The sequence below is a fragment of the Elephantulus edwardii genome, unplaced genomic scaffold (assembly GCF_000299155.1).
Source record: "Elephantulus edwardii isolate Elephantulus edwardi_28Jun2011 unplaced genomic scaffold, EleEdw1.0 scaffold00137, whole genome shotgun sequence".
NCBI classification, from domain to species: Eukaryota; Metazoa; Chordata; class Mammalia; order Macroscelidea; family Macroscelididae; genus Elephantulus; species Elephantulus edwardii.
In genome coordinates, this window is record NW_006399887.1 from 3,283,883 (window position 1) to 3,309,786 (window position 25,904).

Consider the following 25,904-nt stretch of genomic DNA (forward strand, 5'->3'; position numbering starts at 1 on the left):
ACCCCCCACCCCCGCTTAAGGCATGTTTATGAAAACATGTTTGTTTGGAGACAAGAGCAAAGAGATGGTGGAAGGAAAGTTCTGCATAAACACAATTTCTGTTAAAACCTTTGAAAAAAATTATGGAGCCTATTCTTTAGTTTTCTAACACTAAGATTCTAACCTGGATCCCAACCTTATTTCACGTGAAACGTTTTTACCATGTGTGCTTAACAGAATTTTCCCCCCTCATGCAAATTGTACTTTTGAATCTAGAATTGAATCCAAATTGCAAAATTACTCCAACTGGAAATTATTTTCATTTCAGCCATGTAGTTTGATCAGAATAGTGAAAATAGGTATAATTTTAAAAGAATTATTCTGTAGCTACAATTACTGTGGTTTTTTTTTAATCTTCTTCCCTAAACTAGTCAAATGTCCAAAATTAGAACCTGTAATTGAAAACCACTGTAAACCCTTTGAAAATGGTGTCGTTAAAATGCCTGGATGTGTTGTACTTTTATTTCCAGAAACTTATCTGTTTATTATTCTGATTAAAAGCCAACAATTTAAAAATATTTTTTGATATGCATTACCTGAGGAAGTGGTTAGAAAGGTCAAGGCATTGACATTGACTTTCATTCATGCATTGTGTATCTCTGTCATCTATCATGATTCTGTTCAAATGCCACTTCCTCATAGAGGCCCACTATACTTTGAACAGGAGTAACTGTTCCCTCATTTGTGACTGCTAGGGGATACATACGGATGACTACAGATACCCTTTTGCGTATTGCTTTTATTAAGCATTAGCATATTGCATTTTACCTCTTTGTCTTGAAATCAGTCTTTCTTATCTTTTTCTAGAGTAAGAATCATGTTTTGTTCACTTCCATAACCACCTCAGTGCCTCATGCACAGTTCTTTTTTTTTTTCATAATACAAGTAACAAACAATTTTAATGCATTACATGTCTCTCACAGATGTACTGAAGCTCCTGTTGATAAAAATACTTGTTTTTAGCAGTGAAGGAAAGAAATGCCTGCTAGCCAGTTTATATGTGCTAGGATAACAAATGATAATAATTTTTTTTTAAAAAAACCCCAACATTGCATTTATTACACAGGTGAGACTACTGTGTGAACAGAAGTTAAAAGTCTTGGCCAACAACAGGCAACTTTTATAGGAAAGGACCAGAGCTAGAGGCAGGGCCCCTGACCTCCAATTTACCATGTTGTTTTTGGGTTACTGTTAGTCACGTCAGCTCTTACTTTACGATGTCCCCATACTTACTTCTTTTTTTAAAAAAAAATTATTATTAATTTCAATGAAAATTTACAGAGACTTTGGGTTTCCATTCATTCATTGTTGCAGTTTTCTTCCCTCCCAACCCTCCCCCCTAGTACACTATCCTCTTGGAAAAGTAAAAGAAAAATTCTTTGTTTTACAAACTCTCCCCCAGGTCCACTTTAATATGCAGCCTTCACTCTGGACTCCTGTCATGACAATAATGCCTAATCACATATCCCTTTTAAACAGTTTTCTCTCCCTTATCTGTTTCAATGCAGTATACGTTATTGAACCCATCTTTCTCAGTTTCCCCCAACCCCGAAGTCAGTCCTGTTTTACAACAGTGGCACCATGCAGTATTTGTCCTTTTGTGACTGAGATACTCCACTCAGCATAATGTCCTCCAGAATCACCCATCTTGAATAATACTGCATGAGTTCCTTTTTTTCAATGCAGCGTAGTATTCCATTGTGTGAATATACCACAGCTTCTCTATCCATTCATTTGTTGATGGGCACTTAGGTTGTTTCCAACTCCTTACTATTGTGAACAACGCCGTGATAAACATGGTTGTGCATATATCTACTTGGATGTCAGTTACGGTCACTTTGGGGTATATTCCCAGTAGTGGAATTGCTGGGTCAAATGGTATCTCTATTTGCAACTTTTTGCGAAAGCACCATACTGCCTTCCACAGGGGTTGCACCACTTTACAATTCCACCAACAGTGAATAAGGGTTCCAGTTTCTCCACAACCTCGCCAGCATTTGTTGCTTGCTGTTCTGTTAAATTTTGCTATTCTGACTGGGGTAAGATGATGTCTCAGAGTTGTTTTAATTTGCATCTCTCTTAGAGCTAGGGATTTTGAACATTTCTTCATGTGCTTGTTGGCCATCTGAATGTCTTCTTTGGTGAAGTGCCATGCACAGTTCTTATATAATGAATGTTAGAATAACTGGTTACATGAATTTCTATGGAGATTCCTGTGGAATCACAAATTGAAGGTGATACATGTGTAGAGAAATGCAGAGGGAAAAAAGATGAAAGAGAAAGAGAAGGTTGGGGAGAGAGAAGAAGGTTGATGGGGATGGGTGATGAGTGAAATGATGATAATGGTGTGGATAAGATTGATAGATGTCGGCATGTTATAATTATTTATTGCTATGTAACAAATCATAGCCTGAATCAGGCAGAGCTAGTTGGTGAATAAGGATGACAGAAGAAGAATTGATGCCTGTGAATTGTGGTGTTGGAGAAGAGTACTGAAATCTCCCGTGGACTGCCAAAAGAATGAACAGGTATGAAAAAGAATGAAAAGGTACAGCCAGAATGCCCCTTGGGGGCAAGGATGATGAAGCCTCGTCTCTCATACTTTGGACATGTTCCTAAGAGAGGCTATTCCTGGATCAGTGGTGGAGGGTGGAGGCTTAGCAAAAAAAGAGAGGAAGACCCGCATCAGAATGGGTTGGTATGATAACTGCAGCAGTTGGCTCAGTGGACTCACTTGAGGAGGACGGTACATGATAGGATCCTGACCTGTTGTTTATAGGGTTGCTATGAGTCGTAATCAACTCAGTGGCACCTAACAACAACAATAATATAACAAACCACCCTCAACTTAAAAGCTTGAACAAAAGCAATTGTTTTATTGTGATCATAGATTTTTCAGGTTTGGGATCAGGCAGGGTTCAGTGGGGCTATCTTTTCTTTGCTCCCCAACATCTGTGGTCTTATCTGGGAAATGTGAATGTCTGGGGGTGACTGAAGGCCTACAACCTGGAGTCATTTGAAAGCTCTCTCAGACACCTAGGCTGAGATGATTTGAAAGTGGGGCTTAAATGGCACTCTCAGCTAGGAAGCCTCTGTGTGGCTTCTCCATCTAATGTGGTCTTCTCTCGATATGGAATCTCAGAGAACACACTTGACGATTACTAGGAAGATCAGCCATTGAGAACCCTGTGGAAAACACTCTTCTGCTCTGATATACATATAATTGCCATGAGTTGAAATCAGCTTGATTGATAGCAACTAGTTGGCACAATTTCCCTTTTCCCCCCCAGTGATACAGGAACATGTTTTCTGTGGAAAAAAAGAGTTTTTATTAGCTTATTTGGTTTTTTTCCCTTAGGAATCAGGTATGTTGCAGCTGGCATTTTAGCTTTGTAAATATTTCATTAGCTGAACCCTCAGTAAGCCTTCAGAGTAAAGTATTTTGGTCAAATTTCCTTTCTTGTATTTGTTTATGCTTAGTAGCTTCAATTGAGACACTGATCTTTGTTGATTTTTCTAGTAATTCTTTTCTATGTATATGAAAGTGTGTGTGTGTGTGTGTGTGTGTGTGTGTGTGTGTGTGTGTGTATGTATTTGTTGATTGCCTTCAAATTGAGCACGACTCATAGTGACCATATGAACAAAAGGCCTGAAGCCCTTCTACAACTATTGACATTTATCAAAGTTTTTAGTTTCCGAAGGCAAGTTGTTTAGGAAGTGGATGCCACTCCTGCTTCCAAAAATATACATATACACACACATATGCACACACACACACACACACACACACACACACACACACATATAGTTATTATTCTTTGGTACTACAATGCTGATTCTTACCACTAGACTACCAGAGTTTATATACGGTTATTTATAGTGTTATTACTTACTATTGAGTCAGCACTGACCCATAGCTGACTCTCTGGTAGCTTAGTGGGTAAGGTGATGTCCTGCTAACCTAAGGGTGGTTTGAACCCACTAGCTCTTTGGAGAAAGACGGACAATTTCTTCCCATGTGATTCATAGCCTCTGTTAACCTGCTGGAGGGGCAGCTGTCAGTCAATTCCAAGTTGACTGCAGTGAAAAAGTCATACCACATTTCTTCTTGGAGGCAAGGATTTTGAAGCTCTGTCTCATATACTTTGGGCCGGGAGGGACCAGACGTTGGAGAAGGACATCATGCTTGGAAGGGTGGAGGGACAGCGCAGAATAGGAAGACCCTGGATAAGATGGTGGCTTGACACAGTGACTAGGGAAATAGTGTGTGTTGGAGTCACACTGTGACACACTGTGGCTCGGGATACACAGAGTCACTGTGAGTCGCAGGTGACTTGACAGCACATAACAACATATACACATTATAATTGAGATACATGACAGCCCACTGTTTTGGTACTTATTTGTCCTGAATTTTGCTTTTATCATGCTGTAGATTTGAAAGCAAGGGAAATAGAAGGAAGAAAAAAGTTACAACAAAGTCATGCTGCATTAGACAGTGGTTTTATTTTTGGCAGCTAAGAACCACATATTCCTGTTTTTAGGAGATGAGGAAGTGTTACAGTGCATTATCTTGAAGCTCAGCTGATTCAAAGAAACAGTTGTGCATCGGGGGAGAGCTGATGAAGGAGTAGTGTGTTGTAACTAGTTTCAAAAGAGAGAACTGTTTAAAAGGTATATATGATTAGGTATTATTGTCATGACTGGAGTTCAGAACAAAGGCTGCATAGTGGAGTGGACTTGCGGGGGAGGGATTGTATAACAATGAAAGAATTTTACTTTTCAAAGAGAAGAATGAACTGGGGGGAGGTTGGGGAGGGAGAAAAGTGCAACAGTGAATGAAAGGAAATCCAAAATCTCTGTAAAATTTCATTAAAATTTATAATAAGAATAAAAAAATTAAGCAAAAGAAAGAGTAACAAAACCAATGAAGCTTACTTATACAGTCCATAGGTGGTACCTCTCTGGAGGCTCAAATCTATGAAAAGAGAGATCTGTCTCAAGGAAATGGCTTACTCACTTGGATAGTTTGACAAGTCCTGCGCTCTGTATGTCAGACCGCAGCAGAGAGGCTTCTTCTGGGGCTGCACAGACTGATAAATGCATGGTGGATCGTCATTCAGGCTGCTGGTTTAGGCCCAGAAACTGGAGGTGACAAATGAATGTGGGATCCAAACCAAGTTGAAGTGAGAGACCTTTGCCAGAAGTTCAGTGAATGCAGTTTATTCAATGCAGGCCACACCCCAGTGTGACTCCCTATCCATTAGTCATAGCAGATTTCATCAAGGCAATGATTATATTGCATCAGATCTCATCAAGGGAAAGACTGACACAGCAGAGAAGCCCACGCAGCCACCCTGAACACACAAAGTCTCAATCAAAGCATAAAGTAATAATAACCCTGAGAAAGGAGGGCCCCATCACCCTTTTCTACTCTTACTTGTCTACCTGCCTTCTTTTATTTCTTCTCCCCCATTTTCTCCTCCATGTTCTTTTCCTGTTCTCTTTCTTACAAAGCCCAAAGTATTGAATTGACTGCTGATGACACCATTGCAGTTAGGTGCCAGCAAGTCGAGTACGACTCACGGAGACCCTAGGAACCACCATTCTGAAACCTTTCCTATCCTGTGTCATCTTCATCATCTCTGAGACACTAGAGCCTTTTGCTGAAGTCACAGTGTCAGTCCATCTCTTTGAAAATCTTCTTCTCCTTTGCTGACCCTCCGTATTTCCAAGCATGATATCCCTTTCCAAAGAATAGCTTTATGAGGGAGAAAACTGTTTAAAAGGGATATGTGAATAGGTATTACTGTCATGACAAGAGTCCAGAACAGAAGCTGCATAGTGGAGTGGACCTGGGGGAAGGGATTGTAAAACAATGAATTTTTCTTTTACTTTTTAAAGAGAAGAGTCTACTGGGGGAAGGGGTGGGCGGGGAGAAAAGTGCAACAATGAATGAATGCAAATCCAAAGTCTCTGTAAATTTTCAGTAATAATAATAATAATAATAATAATAATAAATAGTAATAAAGAATCTCCTTATTTAACTACATGTCCAGAGTATGAAAGATGTAGCTTGGTCATCCTTTCCTCCAAGGAACACTCTGGCCACACCTTTTCCAGGATATATCTGTTTGGTTTTTGGCTGTCCATGGCATATTCTGTACTCTTCTCCAGCACCACAACTCAAAGGCATCATTCTTCTGTCATTCTTATTCATTGTCCAGCTCTCTGATGCATACAAAGTGATTGGTAAGAAGACCATGGCCTGAATCAGGTGCACCTTATTCTTCAGAAGGACATCATTGCTCTTTAGTATTGACTAGATCATGGGAAATCTTGCTTTTCCCTAAATGCATTTAAAAAATGTTCATTGTGGGACGTTTTCAACATATACAAAAGTAGAATTACATTTTGTATTTTCCACTGTATTTTCCTATTTCCTTTTATCCCTATTACTTGGCTTCCTTTAGTAGTTATCAACTCATAAGTAGTTTTATTTTATTTAGTTTCCAGTACGTCCAACCAGATTATAGAGCAAATTACAAACGTCATTTTTTCTGTTGTGGGATGCAATATTAAGGTTTGAGTTTTGGCCGTGCTTTTCAAATTGAGTCCCACTGCTATGGAGTTGATTCGGACTCCTGGAGACCCTTCATTGGTTTCCTGGACTGATTATATACATATTTTTTGTTAAGAAGACTGTTCTTATCTTTCTCCCACAGAGTGACTGGTGGATTAGAACTCTGGCCTTTTGTTTAGCAGTCCAGCACATAACACACTATTCAGTACTTATCTCTATAAGAACTCTTAAAATACCAATTACTCTTAAAACAAGCCCAATACAGTTATCACACCAAAGCAAAGTCAGAAACACTTCTTAATACTATCATACTAGTCTCTGCCTCCTTAGATCTCCTCCTTAGAGTTTTCTATGTGCACTATCATATCAAGACAATTTCTTTTCTCAACTCCTTTTTTTTATAACTCCAGCTGCTTTTCTTTATTAATTTACCACTACATTAAAAAAAATTCTTTTAAGAAATTTATTTCTTAATTTTAATGAAAGTTTACAGAGACTTAGGATTTCCAGTCATTCATTGTTGCACTTTTCTCCCTGTCAACTCCTTCTTGTTGTGATTTGAAGAATAGTTTGCAAAGCAAATTGGTTCTCCATTTCACCATTTGAACACATTTTGTTTTAGAACAATGGAACATTAGCCGCTCCATTTCTTCCAAATGCTTCTCATTTCTATTAATCTTTCTATCCCCCACTGTTTTGCCTTCTGAGCTTTACCCCGGGCCAGATGCATCCCATTTAATGTTATGTGGTTGATTATTCTTACGAGTGTTTGAATCCTTGGTGTTACTCTTCACTTTATAATGCTGTCCATTGTTTGGCGGAGGAGTGCTGATGGCCTAGACCACAGGAGTTGTGCTGTTTACTCGAAGGTTGTACATTTCCAGTGATTTGACTCTATTCTCTTCTTCAGGGGAGAGAGATAGACAGTCTCATCCCATGTAGTTTAAAGCCGCCTTAGAAACCCTATGGAGCGTTAAGAGTTGGCACAGACTTGATGGCAATGAGTGAGTGACTGATTCACTTGCAAGTTCAGCCATGGGAGTGAATCTCATTCAGGTTTGAAAGGTAGTTAAGGGTCCTGGAGGAACGTCAGTCTCTGTTGGACCAATAATCCAGGCCATTTTTATGTTTGTTTGTTTGTTTTTTTAAAGGTGTTTTTTTTTGTTTTTTTTTTTTTTTTGTCCAAAATACCTCAGTTGTTTCACTGTGATCTCTTTTAGTGTGGCCTGTCATGGTAGCTAGGGACTGTCTAGTTCTTCTGTTTTCAGTTTCACAGAGGTTGAGACTTTAATGAAATCTGATGGCCACGTGGTAAGAAATTGCGCTACCAACACAAAGGTCTGCAGCTCAAGTCCGCCAGCCGCTCTTTGCGGGGAAAGAGGCATCCCCCCCCCCCCCCGGTCTGATTAACTGTCTCTGAAAAACAGACTGGAGGCAATGACAACATTAGTCCTTGATAGTATAGTCATTAGGGAGTAACACTGCTAACTTCATTCCTCTGCCTGTTTGAATTCACCAGCAGCTTCTCTGGAGAAATCTTTTAAAATTTTAAGAAACTACTGGTTATCAGATGATGTCTTGTTGATGTTGTTAAGTGCCGAGCCTACTATGACTCCTAACAACTCCAGGAACAGCAAACCTGGGTTGCTGTATCTTCTACCACTGTCACGAACTCGTTCATGCTCCAGCCTGTTGTTACAATGGCTGTGTCAACATATAGTGTTGAGGATCTTCTCTTTCGCTGACCCTCTTCCTTTCACAGTGTGATTTCTTTTTCTAAGGACTCGTCCTTGACAACATGTCAAAAGTATATTTTACCATCATTGCCTCTAAGGAGCACCCTCATTGTACTTCCTCCAGTGAGTATTTGTTTAATAGATAAGAAAAACAAAAGATTACAATATTACTTTCTTTTCATAGCTAAATTGTTGCCTAATCTTGGGGTAACTCCTATTCATGATGTTGAATGGTAATGTGCCCTTTATTCTGATAGAAAGAACTTTAATATTTTTCCTTTTGTTTGTGTTATTAATATTTCATCTCTCCTTTACAAAGGAGAGACACTTAAATTGGATGTATACATTGCAGAAAGGAACATGATACAATTTGTTCTAATATAGCAGTTACTCTTTTGGGATAGACTTGAAATGTAGCCTTCAGATACTATGGACAGGAACACAGCATTTGATTTCTCAGATAAATATCAGTCTGATGTCTATTTATGATATATTACTTAAAACTGCAAACAGACATTAACTTTGTAGTCAACCTATGAGCAGATTAGACAATATGTTCTGATAGAGAAGTTCTTCAACTCATGGCCTTCACTAAACTCTATTAATCTTAGGGTATTTTCAAATACTGGACTGAATTATCCAACAGTCCTCATTTTGAAGGTAAAACAGTGTTGGATATTTGCAGTTATGTATTCTGTTGGTGTTCAGTGTCATCAAGGCGACTATGATTCAGAGTAACTCTGTAACACCAACCCGTCGCTTGCTCTGTCCTGCGCCATCCTCACAATCTCTGATATGCTCCAGCCCGTTGCTCCAGTCACTGGTTCAGGCCATCTTGTTGAGGTCCTTCCTTCCTCCTCCTTTCCCAGCATAATGTCTTTTCCCAAGGCCTAACCTCTCCTCACAACATATCCAGAATATGTGAGATGAAATTTCACCAGTCTCTAAAGGAGCGCTTTGATTCACTTCTTCTAAGACAAGCTAATTATTCTAAGTAATCGTGTATTATAAGGAATCTGTGTTTTCCCTACCCATTTAACTGGGCCCCTATATCCTATTTACACACTACTTCCCCTCATATCAATTGATATTTTGTGATCACTACTGTATTTACATGTCCCTTACTACTTTTTCTTTTTAGCATTTTTCTTCTGTTGGCTGAAAATGCCTTGAGAGGTCTTTTTGGCTGGGTTAGTCTGGCCTAGCAGTCACTTATTTGGGAAGAAGATTCTGGTAAGGGAAAGAAGGATGAAAAAAAAACCAAGTCTAAGATCTGTTGGTTAAAAATTGCTGTATCATGAAATGAATAATTGCTGGTCTGGTACTTGGAACCAAATGCTGTTCAAAAACTAGAACTACTTTGTTTTTTTGTGTTTCTCATTGATGGCACAGTGACAGTTTTTTATTTCCTCTTGAGAATGTTCAAAGATTAATATAATGTTTCAAGCTTTGATAAATTTAGCACCGAGGGTGAAAGGAACATTATTCCTGTGTTATCTCCAGTGTTGTTGTTATGGGCTGTCCAGTCCCCTACTACTCATAGTGACCCTATGTACCACAGCTCTGAAGTCTGACCTGTCCTGAGCTGGTCTCACTGACTCCCACACAGCTAACCCCATTGCTCTAGTTACTGTACCAATCCATCTCATTTGAGGTCTTCCTCTCCTCCTCTCTTCTAAGCATGATGTCTTTCTTCAATGACCTGGCCCTCCTGGCCACATACCCAAAATATGTGAAACAGTTTCAAAAGCCTAACCTCCAAGGAGAAACTTGGTTTCACCCTTTCCAGGACAGACCTATTTATTTTCTTGGCAGTCCATAGTATGTTTAAAACTCTTTTCCAGCACCACAACTCAAAGACATTGATTCTTCTTCTGCTATCCTTAGTCATTGTCCAGCTCTCTGACAAATAACAAATAATTGAGAAGACCATGGCCTGTAACAGATGCACCTTAGTTTCTAGGCTGACATCATTGCGTTTCAGTATTCTTGGAAAGGTCCATGACAGCAGATTTTTGGTTTAAGGCTGTTATACATAGGGTGGCTATAAGTAGCAGGTGACTTGATGGCACATAACAACAACAACAATTCATCTTTTGATTTCCTTACTGCTGGTGCCAAGAGTGTTGATTGTGGAACTGGCCAAGCTGTAAACTCCAATGAGACGTTGTGAAAAGTGACTTAAGTTGCAGCTTATACAAGACATTCATACCCTTGAGTTATAGGAACTGCTTGGGTGGGTTGGGACAGAGTCTGGTATTTATCTTCTGTGGAGCCTTAGAGGCAGAGAGATGTGTCCGAACTCTAGATGTGACTGTTAAGACAAAGAAACTTAATTGGCTTCACTGCATAAGTAAGATTCTAAAGAATGTCCTGTAAATCCTAAGGAATGTTTGCAGGAGTTGAGGAAACATATAGTGAAAACATCTCTAAGGAAAAAAAAAAAATAGATTTTGCCCTCCTGTCTTGAAAAGCAGACATTCTGCCTGTCCACTTCTCCTTATATCACATTTCTCTGTCCCGTTTAATGGAAAACAAATTCCCATAGAAATTATGCAGAACCTCTCATCTTCCGTGCGTTCTCCCTCCTTCCTCACTTCTACTTGTCAGCTGCCTCTCTCATTTCTAAATAGATTTAAACTACCCTTCAATTACTTACTGGTATTTTAGAGGCAGCCACATTTCTTTCTCTTCTTTTTTTTTTTTCTGTATATTCAAATCTCTAAATAACATGTTTAAGTTGCTACTTGTGGATTTTTTCTCTTTTAGGTATTGTCTATTGACTTCCTTCTGCTGCGACGGAACATAGAGCTCTCTTTCACAATGTACTCCCCACCCACCCACAATCACATTTCCTGTTCTCACTTCCCCCTAATATATTTATATTATAACACAAGCAAGATTATTGTTATTTACATTATACTGCTGTTCATAGTATTTATGCAGAACTATGCAGTATTCTGTGGCTATTTCTCCTTTTCTGCAGAGTTTTTGGTTTTCCCTGAAATTATTCATTGATTTTTTTTCATGTTGGCTATGATGAAAACGAATTGGTCAATACTCAACCCTGTCAAGAGGCAGCATATGTATGCTCAAGAAGTGGAGAATGGAAGAAAGTAGTCAAAGACGCACTGGAAGTAGCTGTGTAAAACAAAAGCTTCAGGAGTAAACAGTATAAGCTGCAATGTTTCAACAAATGGAAGCAGTGGTAAGTAATTATAGATGCCAAAAAATTTGGAAGACAGCTTCCAGGCCAACAAACTGGAAGAGATCCATTTTTATATTCATTAAAAGAGAGATGATCCAACAGAATGTGGGATATATGAACAAATATCATTAATATCACTTGCAAATAAAATCTTGCCAAAGATTATTAAAAAATGTCTAGAATGGTACATTGACAGAGACCTGTCAGAAATTCAACCTGGATTCAGAAGACACCATGCAACAAGGGATATCTTTGTTGATGTCAGATGGGTCTTGACTGAAAAAGCAGAGAATAACAGAAAGGTATTTGTTTTCTTGACTATGCAAGGGCATTTAACTCTGTGTTGTTGTTATGTGCTGTTGAGTCGCTTGCGACTCATAGCGACCCTTTGTACAACAGCCCTAAACCCTGCTCTGTTCTGTGCCAAATTGCACTGTCTCTGACACTCCCATCCTGATTACCCCAGTCACTGAATCAGTCCACCTCATAGAGGGCCTTCCCCCAGTATTGCTTACACTTCAACATAAAGAAAACAGATATCCTCGCAATTCCACCAATAAGCAATAACAATGAAGAGAGAAAAGACTGAAGTTGTCCAGGATTTAAATAGACTCAGATCAATAGTCAATATTTATTAAATCAAATGACATATTGCATTGGACATATCTGTTGTAAATGTCCTTTTTAACATGTGAAAAAGAAGAAACGTCACTTTGAAGATTACCGTGCACCTGATCTAAGTCATGATGTTTTCGGTAATCTCAAATGCATGTGGAATCTAAATATTGAATAAAGATGGAAAAAAAGAATTACATCTGAATTATGGTCTTGCTGGAGAATATCGAATTTTTACCGTGGACTGCCACCCCCCCGCCCCCTCATAAACTTGTCTTTGAAAGAAGGACAGTCAGAATATACTTTCAGAAGCAGATGTGAGGTGACTTTATCTCATACACGTTGAGCATATTATCAGTGATGAGCGCACAGAGAGGAACATCATGCTTTACTGAGGTTCAGTTACAAAGAAGACCACCCGTGAGAGGGATTGGCAAAGTGGTCGCAAAAATGGACTCAAACATTATGATTGTGAGGATGGCACAGTATCAGTTTGTTTTTCTTGTACATAGGATCACTTTTGAGTCAGAACTAACTTCAAGAACAACAGAAAATTCACTATTTTATTGCATTTTCCCTTCTAACATATTCCATTTAATATTCTTGAAACATTCTTTCTAAAAACTAACTTGATCCAGCTCAGTTGCTCTCTGCATTCTGTTTTGCCCCTCAAAGTTATATTAGGATTTCCTTTCACTGTCATCTAAAAAATGTTCTTCACCTCACCCTCTTTAAGAGGTTTATTGGGGAAGTCAAAAGGCTGTAATTCAGGATGACAGCAGTATGCAGTTGCTCAGTCAGGACAGCTTCTGAAATGCGTTTGCAGGCACCTCTGCCTTCAGCCTTGTGGCTTTCGGCCAGTGTTACAAAGCTCTTAGTCCCGCCAATTGTGGCATTTCCAAATAAGTTTGTGTAAAGGCTCCTCGCTCTGCTTCTGTGGGGCAGCAATATCAAGGTCAGCTCTGCTTCATTTTAAGTCTCTGGTTCTCTACTCATTTCACTCGTAACATAAGAATCCCTCTTTCAAGATTCCATATATGCTTTTAGTTTACTTTATTTTGGGACAGTATATCCTCAAGGAAGGACAGGACAAGAGAGGAAGACCCTTGAGATGGATTGATTCAGTGACTTGGGGTAATGGGGGTAGGTGTGTCAGAGACAGTAAGATTGGCACAGGATAGAGCAGGGTTTAGGGCTGTTGTACATAGGATTGCTCTGAGACACAGGTGACTCGACGGCACATAACAACAACAACAACAGTGTCCTCAAGTAGCTTCTTGAGAAAGGATGTGCAGGAAGTAAATTTTGGAAGTCTTACATATGAAAACAGTCTTAATTTTACCTTGTCATTTTATTGGTCATGGGGCTGAGTATGAAATTTTAGGTCATAAATCAATTTTCCCCCTGAATTTCTGCCTTTTGACTTTTAGTTTTCATCATAGGCCCTGAGAAATCTGGAGCCATTCTTATTTTCTAAGGCATACTTTTTATCTCTAGTAGTTTGCTGATTTCTCTATTTGTCTCCATAATTTTGAAATTTTTAAGGCAGATTATGTACACTTATTACTACAGGAAACAGAACAATGTAGCAAGTTCTGTGATGAGTGACATAGAGATCCTGAGATCACGATTGAAAGGTGAGCAGTTAACTGAAGGTACCAGGCAATACTCCATCCAGGAAGTGAGACCTGAACTGCTAAGATGTTCATAGGTGAAGAGAAAAGAGAAGGGATTCATTCTGTGGGTGAAGGGGATGAGTTCTGTGAGAGGAGACATGCAGTAGACTGTTTTGACTAGAATGTGCTGTGTTTGGCAAACAGTGGAAGTAAAGATTAGATGTTAGGTCACAGGTAGAGTGTGGACAATTCCATTTTATTTTCCAGGTCTTAGGAGTCATTGATGAGCCACTTGAGCTTTCTCATAAATACAATGATATGATAAAAATGATGTCCTCGAACACTGACCTAGTAGGGATGAGGGGTATGGAGTTGAAATAAAATGAGGCAAATGGAAGACCAATTGAAAGACCGGGGAATGGAAGACCAATTGAAATCTTACTGTCACAACTTAGGTATGAAGGTGTAAAACTCTGATTTAGGGAAATGACAATAGAATAAATGATAGTAGCAATAATAGTAACAACAACAAATAGTAAACATTTGTACAATGTTTTTATAATTAATGTATTTCTTCCTTACATCTTATTTAAGTCTTAGATCTAATAGCTTTTGCACCAGAAGGAGTTCTAGTGGCCTAGGAGATAAAGAGTTGGCCTGCCAACCCCAAGGCAGTCAGTTTGAATCCACTGGGATTGAATGTTTCAGGAGAAAAATGAGCAGTCTCCTCCCTTGTGATTTGTTGTTGTCGATTGCCTTTGAGTTGAGCATGACTCATAGTAACCCTATGAACAAAAGGCCTGAAGCCCTTCTACAGCTATCGACATTTATCAAAGTTCATAGAGTTTCCAGAGGCATGTTATTTAGGAAGTGGATGCCACTCCTGCTTCCAACAGTGTCTGAAAAGCTGCTGGAGTGTCAACTATGAGTCAGTTCCAATTCCATGACAATGAGTTCAATGAGAGAATAATCTAATGATATTTAGAATGGAAATAAAATGGTATAAAGGAACAAATGTTCAGGTATTTTTGTTGTTGTTAGGTGCCATCAAGTTGACTACAATTTATAGTGACCTCAGGAACAACAGACCTGAACCTTGGTCTTTTCTGAACCATCCTCATGATCTTCCGTATGTTTGAGCCCATCGTTACAGTCACGCTGTTTGCTTTTTTTTTTTATATTGGTTTACTCACAAAGTTCATATACATTGTGTTTCACACTATACTTCATTCATATTGTTTTTCATACAATCATTCCCATGCATTATGTTTTAGAGAATCAGTCACCATTGGACTTTACCTATCATTGCTCAGTCTTTTCAGGTCTCTGCCGGATTCTTCCTATTTCCTTCACCTCCCTTCCTCCACCTACCAAACTGTGCAACTCTGTGGCTTCACTCCTACCCATTCTTACCCCTCTGCTTCCAGCCCTTCCTACCTTGCTTCCTCATACATGTTTTACCAGTTATCCTTCTATTTTTACAGTAATGATCTTAGGCAATATTTGTCCTTATGAGACTGAGTTAGTTCACTCAGCATAAGACTCTCCAGTCTCTCCCAAGTTATGTAGTATTTTTTGAAATTGTTGCTCTTGAGTGCTGCATAGTATTCCACTGTATGAATATACTACAGTTTCTCAGTTCATTCATTTGTAATTGGACATTTGGGCTGTTTCCATGTTCTTGCGATGGTGAATAATGTTGCATAGTCACATTGTTAGTCCACGTTGTTGAAAGTCTTCCTTCCTCTGACACTCCACCTTTCCCAGCATGAAGTGTTTTTCAAGGCCCCTCCTGACAACTTGTTTAAAGAAATGTGTGATAAGTTTTCACCATTCTTCCTCTATGGGCCACCTTGGTTATACTTCTTCCTTTATTTTTTAGCAGTTTATTGGGCATTCAGTACTGTTTTCCAACACCACAACTCAAAGGCATAGATTCTTTTTCTGTCAGCCTTATTCATCATCCAAATTTTAGGTGTGTAAGAAGTAATTGAAAAGAGTGTGGCTTAGCACCTTAGTCTTCTTAAAGCACTTTGAAAGGTCCTTGACTGCAGCTTTTTCCAGTACATCACATCTTTGATTTGTGGACTGCTGCTGCTATGGGTGTTGATTGTGGATCCAAATTAAAGGAAATCCTTGATGACTTCAGCCTTTTCTCCATCTATCAGGATGTTGCCTATTGGTCCAGTAGTGAGGATTTTTCTTTTCTTGATGTTGAGATGTAGTCTATATTGATGGCTATGGCCCTTTGATCTTCTTCACTGTCTGCAAGCAAGGTAGTGTCATCTGCATAACATAGCTTATTGATGAATCTTCTTCCAATTCAAATGCCATATTCTTCTTCGTGGTCCAGCTTCTTGAAAACTTTTCTCAGCATAGCGATTGAATAGGTATGGAGAAAAGATAACGCCCTGATACACATCTTTCCTGATTTTAAAACTTGGAGTGGTGTTCTCTTGTTCTGTTTGTATAATTGCTTCTTCGTTGTGTATGTATAGGTTTTTGCATATGCATAATTGAGTGTTGGGACCCAATCTTCCCAGTGTTAACCATAATTGGTTACAGCATACAGTCAAATACTTTGATAATCAATAAAATACAGGGATGCATCTTTCTTGTATTCTCTGCTTTCAGCCAAGATTCATCTCAGATTAGCAATGATATCCCTTATACTATGGCCTCTTCTGAATCCAGCTTGAATTTCTGGCAGTTTCCTGTCAGTGCACTCTTTTAGCTATTTTTTCCAATAATCTTCAGCAAGAGTTTACTTGCATATGATGTTAATTATATTGTTTGATAATTTCCACATTCTGTTGGAGCACCCTTTTTTGGAAGGTGGGCAAAGGGGGATCTCCTCCAGTCAGTTGACCAGGTCACTGTCTTCCATATTTGTTAGCAGAGACTAGTGAACATGACTAGGGTTGAATCTGTTTCCTGAAACACCTCAGTTGGTAACCCATCAATTCCTGAGGCTTCATTTTTTGCCACTGCTTTCAGTATAGCTTGAGCTTCTTCCCGCATTAGTACTGGTTCTTGATTATATGCTACTTTCTGAAAAAATCTAATGCTGATCAATTCTTTTTGATACAGTGACTCTGTGCATTCCTTCTATCCTTTCCTTATGCTTCCTGAGTCATTCTGTATTTCTTCAGTTTGGCAACTTGAAGCTTACATTTATACTTTAGTTCTTTCAGCTTTAGAAAGGCCAAACATGGTCTTCTCTTTTGGTTGGTTTTCTAACTTTAATTCTTTGCACATTTTTTTAATAAAACTATATATTGTATATATAATACTTATATATTTATACCTTATATACACATATAGTAATCTACTTACATCAACACTCTTGATACCAGTAGCCAGGAAATTAAAAGATGTATTGCGATGGGAAAGTCCTTTCCAAAGTACTGAAGAGCAATGGTGTCGTGTCTCTCTGGAGACTAAGGTGCGTCTGATACAGACCATGGTCTTTGCAGTCACTTGTTATGCATCAGAGAGTTGGACAATGACTAGAAAGGATAGAAGGAGAATTGATGCCTTTGAGCTATGGTGCTGGAGAGGAATACTGAGTGCACCATGGACTGCTAAGAAAACAAACAGAATCATCCTGGAGAGGGTTAAACCAGGTTGCTCCTCGGAGGCAAGGATTCTGAGACTTCGTCTAACATATTTGGGACATGTTTTAAGGAGTGACCGGCCCTTGGAGAGGGACATCATGCTTGGGAGGGTGGAGGAACAGCCCAGGAAGGGGAGACCCTCTACGAGGTGGATTGTTTCAGTGACTGGGGTAATTGGGATGGGAGTTTTGGAGACAGTGCAATTGGCACAGGACAGAGAAGAGTTTAGGCCTGTTGTACATAGGGTCACTATGAGTCTTAAGTGACTCGACAGCACATAACAACAACAATACAACAATATAATACATATAATTATATATAGTAAATTGTCTTAAGATATTGTCAAGTTTTATCCTGAAGTACAATGTTGTGAGCGATAGGGTATTTATCCACACACATACAGGAAGACATGTTAAAATGACTGATATTCAAATATATGCACTGACAGCTAAAGCCAAAGGAAATTGAAGATTTTTACCAAGTTTTCCAGCCTGAAATTGACCAAACATGCAATCAAGATGTGTTAAGGATAACTGATGGCTGGAATGCAAAAATCTGAAACAATAAAGAAGGAATGGTAGTTGGAAATTATGAGCTTGCTGATAGAAATGAGGCTGTAAATGGAATGATTGAATTTTGTACATTCTTATTCATCACAAATAACTTTTTTAAAAAACAAAGAGCAGCTTTACACATGAATATAATCAAATGGTCTGCATAGGAATCAGGTTGACATGGGTAGAAAGAATCGTTGGAGAATCTTACTATCTGCAGTGAAAACAAGGCCATGTGTGGAGTGTGGAACAAATCATCATTTACTCATGTGTAAGTTCAAATTGAGGCCTAAGAAAATGAAAGAAAATCCACAAGAACCAAAAAAATTATGCTCGTGAGTCTATCCCACTTGAATTTAAAAATCATCTTAAGAATAGGTTTGAAGCATTAAACACCAATGATTGAAGACCAGTTGAGTGTATAATGACATCAAGATATCATCAATGAAGAAAGCTAAAGCTCATTACAAAGACAGAGGAGAAAGAAAAAAACAAAAAACTACAATGGATGTCAGAAGAAACCCTGAAAGTTTCACTAGAGTGTTGAGAAGCCAAAATAAAGGAGACGCTGAAGAAAATGAGCTGCACAGAAGATTTTAAAGGGCAGCTCAAGAAGACAAAGCAAAGTATTATAATGAAATGTGCAGAGAGCTGAAATTAAAGAATAAAAAGGGAAGAACTTACTCAGCATTTTTCAAGCTTAAAGAACTGAAAACCAGACTCAAGCCTTGAGTTGTAATACCTAGAGATGTTATGGGCAAAATCTTGAACGATCCAAGAAGATCAGAAGAAGAATACACAGAATCACTAAACCACAAAGAATTGGCCGACACAAAAATATTTCAGAAAGTACCATATGATCAAGATCCAATGGTAATGAAGGAAGAAGTTCAAGTTGCTCTGAAGTCATTGGCAAAAAACAAGGCCTACTTCTTTGTGATGGGTTTGTTGCCAGAGTACAGGCATTGGTGAATATCATTGCAAACCTTAAGCTACAGTGGGAAAGGAGAAGACACATATCAACATCATCATCACTGGACACGTAGATTTGGGCAAGTCCAGCACTACTGGCCACTTGATCTACAAATATGGTGGGATCAACAAAAGTACCATTGATTTGAGATGGAAGTTGCTGAGATGAGAAAGGGCTCCTTAAATACTTCTGGGTCTTGGATAAACTGAAAGCTGAGCGTTAGTGTGGCATCACCATTGATATCTTCATGTGGAAATTTGAGACCAACGAGTACTATATGACCATCATGGATACCCAAGGACACAGAGACTTTATAAAAAATATGATTACAGGATCATCACAGGCTGACTATGTCATCCTGATTGTTGCTGCTGGTGTTGGTGAATTTAAGGCTGGTATCTCAAAGAACCGGCTGTCCCATGAGCATGCCCTTCCAGCTTACCCACTGGGTGTGAAGCAACTAATTGTTGATGTTAACAAAATGGAGTCCACCGAGCCACCCTACAGCCAGAAGAGATATGAGGAAATCGTTAAGGAAATTAGCACTTAACATCAAGAAAATTGGCTACAACTCTGACACAGTAGCCTTTGTGTCATTTTCTGGTTGGAATGATGACAACATTCTGGAGCCAAGTGCTAATATGCCTTGGATCAAGGGATGGAAAGTTATCCGGAAGGATGGCAGTGCCAGTGGAACCACACTGCTTGAAGCTTTGTATTGCATCCTGCCACCAACTCATCCGAATGACAAGCCCCTGTGTCTGCCTTTCCAGGATGTCTACAAGATTAGTGGTTTGGTATTGTCCTTGTGGGCAGAGGCGTTCTCAAGCCTGGCATTGTCGTTACATTTGCCCCAGTCAGTGTTACTAGTGAAGAAGTCAAGTCTTTTGAAATGCACCATGAGGCCTTGAGTGAAACTCTACGTGATGACAATGTTGGCTTCAATGTTAAGAATGTCTCTCTAAAAGATGTTTGATGTGGCAATGTGGCTGGTGACAGCAAAAATGACCCACCCATGAAAGCAGCTGGTTTCACTGCTCAGGTGATCATCTTAAACCATCTTGGCAAATTAGTGCTGGTTATGCACCTGTGCTGGAGTGTCACAAAACTCACATTGCTCAAAGGGAAGACTGATGGCCGTTCTTGTAAGAAGCTGGAAGATGGTCCCAAATTCTTGAACCTGCCATCATTGATAGGGTTCCTGGCAAGCCCATGTGTGTGTAGAGCTTCTCTGACTACCTTCCACTGGGTCGTTCTGCTGTCAGTGACCTGAGACAGACTGTTGCTGTGGGTGTCATCAAAGCAGTGGACTTGGTGCTGGAGCTGGCAGGGTCACCAAGACTGCTCAGAAAGCTCAGAGGGCTCAATGACCATTACTATAACACCTGACACCCGAGTCTTAATCAGCGGCGGAAGAACGGTCTGTCTCAGAAGTGTTTGTCTCAATTAGCCATTTAAGTTTAATATTAAAAGGTTGGTTAATGATAACAATGCATTGTAAAACATTCAGAAGGAGAGGAATGTTTTGTGGACCCTTCGTTTTATTGTTCATGTAGCAGTTTAAGTTATTAGTTTTTAAAATTAGTACTTTTAAAATGGAAACAATTTGCCTAAATTAGTCACAGAATTTTGAGATCTATTAAAACAAATTTAATGAGAGAGAGAAAAAAAACACACACACACCCCAAAAAACAAATCCACAACAATAAAAACGAGGCGCCAGGAGTCACTGGAATACCAGTTGTCATGTTTCAAATGGCAGATGCAGCCCTGGATGTACTCACCAGTTTATGACAGGGATTTGGAGAACAGCCATCTGGACTGACGACTGAAGGAGGTCCATATTTGTTCCCATTCCCAAGAGAGGTGATCCAACTGAGTGTGGAAATTATCAAACAATGCCATTTATGTCACATCCAAGCAAAATACTGCTAAAGATCATTTTTTTTAAATGGCTAGAACAGTATATAGATAGAAAACTGCCAGAAGTTCAAGCTCAATTTAGAAGAGGCCTCTGCACTAGGGATCTCACTGTTGACATCAGATGGTTCCTGGCTGAAAGCAAAGAGTACCAGATAATGTTTGTTTTTTTTATTTATTGAGTATGCAGAGGCATTTGATCATGTGAATAATAAAATTTATTGCTAATATTTAGAAGAATGGGAATCCTAGAACACCTAACTGTGTTCTTGTGAAACCTAGACCTAGACCAAGAGGCTGTTTTTTGTGAACAGAGCAAGGAAACACTGCATGATTTAAAATGAAAAATGGTGAACATGAGGGATGCATCCTTTCTTCATGCCTACTTATCTGTATGCTGAGCAAATTATTTGTGATGCTGCACTCTTTGAAGAAGAATGTGGCATCAAGATTGGAGGAGGACTTATCAATAACCTTCATTATGCTGGTGACTCAACCTTGCACCGAAAGTAAGGAGGACTTGAAGCATTTGCTGAAGATCAAGGTCTTCAATATGGATTACATTTCAACATCAAGAAAACAAAAATCCTCACCACTGGACTTATAGGCAACAGAGAAAAGACTGAAACTGTCAACAACTTCATCTTTCTTGGATCCACAATCAATACACTTGGTGTTAGTGTCAGGAGATCAGGAGACATATTGCATTGGGAAAGTCTTCAGTCAGGGACTTCTCCAAATTATTGAGGAGCCATGATGTTAGTGTGAGGACTAAGGTGCACCTGTTTCAGGCCATGGTCTTTTAAATCACTTGCTGTGCTGCTGAGAGCTGGACAATGAATAAGGATGACAGAAGAAGAATTGGTACCTCTGAACTGTAGTGCTGGAGAAGAGTAATGAATATCCAATGCACTGACAAAAGAACAAAGAGCTACGTCTTGTAGAAAGTGGAGCCAGAGTGCCCTTCAGAGGCAAAGATGATAAAGCTTCATCTTACATACTTTGAGCATGTTGCTTGCAGTTGCTATTTCTTAGAGGGGATATCATGCTTGGGAAGGTGGAGGGGTTGCCAAAGAGAGGAAGACCCTCAGCCATGTGGACTGACACAGTGACTGCAGTAATGAGTTTAAGTGTGCCAGAGATTGTGAGGATGGTACAGGATAGGACAGGGTTCACATCTATGGTTCATAGGATTACTATGAGCCATGCTCAACTTGATGGCACCTAACAACAGTATTTTACATAATATAGATATTGTGTTGTTGTTCAAGGTCATCAAGTCGTAGGCGACTCATAGCGACCCTGTGAATGAAAGTCCTCGACAGTTGTGTGACTTTCATCCTTCCTCTATGTTCATAGGGTTTCCAGAGACAAGTTCTTACGCAAATGGATGCCACTCCTGCTTCCAAGCTTGTTTTAACCAGGGAGTGCCACCAAACGCTGTCCACCATGGGTAACCATTATCGCATTTGACACGTCAGTGTCACAGTGTTCAGCTTCACAGCGACTACAAGTTACCTCTATAAGGCAAGTGGACACACCAGGGCTATATGACCTAGAAGAATGTTTCACCAAAAATAGATATATAATATAGATATTATATATAAAAAGATAATACTTATTTCATTATAAGCCTTTAAAAGTGTTCTTACCAGACACAGAAGGGGACCTGATTAAATGGTTACATGTTAATAATGAGGAGTTGAAAGGGCGTCTGAGGTCTTAAGTTGTTAAAGTTTCACAGTGGCCATCTCTGAGCTAGGCATTCCTGGATGGTGCATGTGCTAACATGCTTAACTGCTAAATGAGAGATTGACAGTTCAGATTCACCCAGAGCTAGCCAGAGAGAAAGACCTGATAATGTCCTTCCAAAAATCAATCATTGAAAACCAGGGGTGCCTGCTTCTACTCCGACATCCATGGGATCACCACAAGCCATGGGGTCAAGGCCACAATTGTGTCAACTCCATGGCAACTCTTTGTTTATTGACTTTAGTTTCTTTTGTTTATTGATTTATAGTTAAGTCCCTGCCTACGTAATGTTCTTCATGTGCCTTTTCTTGTCTCTGTGGTATGATATGCATCTTACAAGGGTGTGGTGGAGGCAAAGGATGAAAAGCCTGTTGTTACTTCAACTTGTTTCAAATGAGAATAATCATGTTTTCTCTGAACATCTTTGGGTTTTCGGATAGTTAGATTTTGTTTCATTTTATCAGGCTTCATCCAGATAGGCACACTTTAGAAGTGGTTGTTATTTGAATTGACTCTGCTCCATGGAGACCTTGTATATAACAGAAATGTTGCCAGGTCCCATCCTAGCTTCATGATAGTGATATGGGAATCCGTTATGTGTCTACAGAAGATCAAAGACTACAGCCTTCAATATGGATTTCATCTCAACATCAAGACAACAAAAATCCTTACCACTGGATCAACTAATGTTACCACTGGTAACATTATGATAGATGGAGAAAAGGTTGACATAGTGAATCATTTCATGTTACTCGGATCCACAATCAACACTCTTAATGACAGCAGTCTAGAAATTAAAAGATTTATTGTATTGGAAAAATCTCCTGTCAAAGACCTCTCCAAAAAGTTAAGGAGCAATGATGTAAGTTTAAAGACTAAGGTACACCAGATTAAAACCATGGTCTTTTCAATTACTTGTGCATCTGAGAGTTGTACTGTGAATAAAGATGACAGAAGAAGGATTGATGATTTTGAGTTGTGGTGTTGGAGAAGAGCACTGAATCTGCCATGGACTGACAAAAGAACAAGTCTGTCTTGGAGAATGTGCAAACCAGAATCAGGAAAGGATAGAGAAACTTTGTCTCACATACTTTGGGCATATTGTTAGGAGGGAGGGGCCATTTCTTGGAGAAGGATATCAAGCTTGGAAAGGTGAAGTGTCAGCAAAAGAGAGGAAGTCTCTTAGTAAGATGGATTGACACAGCAACTGTAGCAATGGACTGAAGTGTATCAGATGAAGAGGATGATGTAAGATGGGACAGGGTCAAGATTTGTTGTTCATAGGGTCACTATGAGTCTTACTCAGCTTGATAGAGCTGGACAACAACATAGACATTGTGTAGCTCTTGTGTCAATATATATCTCTCTGAGAGGTTTCTTAATTTCCCTAGCCTCATCTAGAAATTGATCTTTTTTCTTTTTTAAGAATTTCATACTAATTTCTTTATAAAGTTCAAATAAAAATTCTCACCACTGGACCAATTGGTAGCATCAGGATGGATGGCGAAGAGATTGAGATTGTTCACAGCTTCAGTTTGCTCAGCTCCACGGTCAACACTCTTGGCACCAGTAGCCAGGAAATCAAAAAACGTATTGCAATGGGAAAGTCTGCAGTTAGGGACCTCTCTAAAGTACTCAGGAGCAACGGTGTCTCTCTGGAGACTAAGGTGTGCCTGATACAGGCCATGGTTTTTGCAAATCACTTGTTATGCATCAGAGAGTTGGACAATGACTAGGGAGGATAGAAGGAGAATTGATGATGCCTTTGAGCTGTGGTGCTGGAGAAGAGTATTGAATGTACCATGGACTGCCAAGAAAACAAACAGATTCATCCTGGAGAGGATTAAACCAGGCTGCTCCTTGGAGGCAAGGATTCTGGGGCTTCGCCTGACATACTTTGGACTTGTTGTAAGGAGAGACAGGTCTTTGGAAAGGGACATCATGCTGGGTAGAGTAGAGGGACAGCGCAGGAGGGGAAGACCCTCTATGAGGTGGATTGATTCAGTGACTGGGGTACAGGATAGAGCAGGGTTTAGGGCTGTTGTACATAGGGTCGCTACGAGTCGCAAACGACTCGAGGGTACATAACAACAACAACATTGTTTTTTATCCCAGATCTTTCCCATTTACTTCATCCCTCCCCCAATCATCAAATTTTGTGACCCCATTCTTGATATCAGGCGAATTGACAGCATCTAACACCCCCAACCCACCCCCACCCCCACCAGCAATTCTTTATGTGTAAAAATAAATTCACGTTTCAAACTCTGGTTGCCTGTGGTAGGAACTTGCTCTGTAATCCCAAAAGTAAGTTGAAATTTCATTATCCTTTTAAAGAATGTTCTGGTTGTTATTCTTTGAAGACTGCCTTTTTGTTCTTTCATCTATCCACGGTATATCCCATATTTTTCATTGGCATTGTAGTTTGAACATAGCAGTTCTTTCTTTTATTTTTTTCATTATCCAGCTTTTCTCAGTGGAAAAGACTATGGCTTAGGTCAAGCACACTCTAGTCATCAAAGTGACATCTTTGCTTTTCAAATCCTTTTAAGAGATATTTTTCAACATATATAATCTTCTCAATGCAACGTCCTATATTTCTGATATTCTTTGTTTTCAAAGAAGATCTGTCCAAGGGTAGCCATGACAACCTTCATTCCACATCCTCTTCTGCATCCATCTTTTTTTTTTCCCTTTTTTTTTCTTTCTGCATCCATCTTAAATTCTGGCAATTTTCTGTTAATGTATGGCTGTAATTATTTAATTGTCTTTGACATAATTTTTCTAGCATGTGAAATTAATGATACTTTTTGATAATTTCTGCCTTCCATTTGATTGCTTCACTTTGGAATAGGCTTTTAAATGGATCTTTTTCCAGTCACTTGGCCAGGTCGTTGTCTTCCAGGTTTCTTGAGATAAATGAGTAATTTCACTCTCTCATTGCTGTTAAATTGAAACTGACTCATAGCTAACCCTTCATTTGGATTTCCAAGTTTGTAAGACACATGGGAGGAAATTTCCAGATTGCCACCTTTCTCCTGGTGGGATGGATTTGAGCTACCAGAGATGCACAGCCTTTGGGTCAGCAGTGCACATCCCTACCTACCATGACATCAGAGTTTCCTGAGGCTGCTTCATCTATAAAGCAAAGGATCTAGATGGACTCTGGCCGGAAGAGAATTAGCTGTCATTTGGTGAACTTCATTTTTTAAAATTATTTTTGTAGTCGAAGATAAGAGTTACAGGCAGAGAACTTTAAAATAGCATCATATCAAGAGTCTTTTTTTTTTA

The 25,904-nt window shown here is 39.3% G+C and overlaps 2 pseudogenes; one reads left to right on the forward strand and one right to left on the reverse strand.

Moving 5' to 3' along the window:
* The window catches only part of LOC102860273, a 67,653-nt pseudogene extending 54,110 nt beyond the window's left edge, over positions 1–13,543 (reverse strand).
* Positions 13,544–13,733: 190 nt separating this feature from the next.
* Positions 13,734–20,311, forward strand: LOC102860682 (annotated as a pseudogene).
* Positions 20,312–25,904: the final 5,593 nt, after the last annotated feature.